This window comes from Medicago truncatula, chromosome 2 (assembly GCF_003473485.1).
Source record: "Medicago truncatula cultivar Jemalong A17 chromosome 2, MtrunA17r5.0-ANR, whole genome shotgun sequence".
Classification (NCBI taxonomy): Eukaryota; Viridiplantae; Streptophyta; class Magnoliopsida; order Fabales; family Fabaceae; genus Medicago; species Medicago truncatula.
Window position 1 is genome coordinate 7,575,885 of NC_053043.1, and position 2,106 is coordinate 7,577,990.

Sequence of the window (2,106 nt, forward strand, 5' to 3'; positions counted from 1 at the left end):
TGATGGATGAAGAAGATTGTTGCTCAAAGTATAAAAGATTTGTCGTCGCTGAAAATATATTTATGAACAATAAAAATATTTTTGTATTGTATGACAGAAGATTTGATGCAAATATATTTTTAAAGGAAATATTTGATGCAAATATATTTTACGTTGAAGGAGGAAAAAAATAAACGTATCTTCAGCGTGATATCCATTCCAAATTTACGAGTTATATATTTCTCTATAAATACAGATCATGTATCCAATGAAAAAGGTGTAGAGAGTAGAAAAACAAGGATCAGAAGCAAACAACAAAACTAGGGTTTGTAGAGAATTATCTTGGCATAGGGTTTGTAGAGAATTCTCTTGACAACAAACACTAGGGTTGGGATTGAATCACCATTGATCCACCTTGGAGAAACACTATTAGGATTGAGTATCTTGGTCAAGGGAAGAGATTTGAGACTTTGGGTAGAATTATGTTTGTGTTCTTTCTCTTCTCTCTCGTTGTTTTAACCTTTGCTTGTGTTTATAATTGTCTCCACGCTGATATTGGTTGCTTGATTAATTTTCTCCACACATCAAGTATTTTATTGGTGTAATTTTTAACGAATTCCCAACATGATCTTAAATTATCATTTGGCACAAAAAATTTTTGACACGAAGCTCATCAATCATCATAGTACCCAAATCAAAACACACTAACTCTTCAAAAAAAAATATGAAGAATATATCCCTATTTTTCCCTCCTCTAATGGGACGTGGAACACAAGACAATGGGACAACAATGAAGAGTTTAGTTTATGATTCCTTCGAACCAATTTCATCTAAAATTGACATGTGAAAAGTAGTCATCTTTCCATAAAATAATATCAAAGCAATAGATTCGATAATTAACATCACCAAGTGTCTCTAAACCCATTTATGATCTTAAACTTCATCACTGACTATGATATGGGTGTTGTAATAAATACTTCATTGTTCAAGTAAAATGGCACCAAACATATTTAGAAAAGGTGTACTTAACTTTTATCGCACCAATGACATTTTCCATCAATGTAGAATTGAACAATTTAATATGTATCAAAATCGATCAACTTCAAAGGAATGTCAAATTCAATTTTACCCTATAAGGTCCTTCAATTTTTTTTATTTTTTTACCCCATAAGTTATTTCTCGGGCTAAATATCTCTCATACGGGTTCATATGAAAGAAACAACTATTATTAGAGTTTGTTCATTATAATATAGTTATATATAAGTTAATTCTCGGGCTAAATATCTCTCATATGAAAGAAACAACTCTTATTAGAGTTTGTTCATTATAATTAGAGTTTTTACCCCATAAGTTATATTTCTCGGGCTAAATATCTCTCATTCTCAAATTGTGATTTTACTTTCCCTCTCTATTGTTTTGATTTTTGTGTTAATATCTATATTTTTTATATAGGGAACTTCTATGGTACACCCACAATTTTGAGTGTACCGGTACTCTTGTTGCACAAAATTTATAAATTAACGATCACTTTAATGAAATAAAAAGGTATTTGTCAATATTTATATTTTAGAAAACATCATTTCATAAGAAAAACCATCATTTCATTGTTTATAAGGATTATATTAAAAAAAATTACATTTTGTCATAAAAAATAATCAATATTCATTGTTATGAGTAATAAAAATTCTTAAAAATTAAATTTTATTTCGTCGAAGCTTTTGGTAAATAAAATTTAATTATCTTAGTTGTCAATGATAGAAAATAATTATTTTTCTTCAAAAAAAACAACTGATTTATTATTAATTTTACGACTTGGTGTACCGATACACCCAAATTCATTGGGTGTACCATAGAATTTGCCTTTTGATTGTCCTACAAATTGTCTTAAAAAATGACTGTTCAAATAACATTCATCCATTTTTAATCTATTTTAGACAGCATGCCACATTTTGATATCAACCACATTGTACAACTGCTACGACTTTTTTAGGCCTTAATTAACAACCATCTCTTATGTTGGTTGGTACGCTTTCGGATGAAAATTTTACATCCACCAATCAATTTAGGTAGCATTGGCAATTATCAATTTAATCAAAACAATGATATTAAATTACTTATGAAATAGTA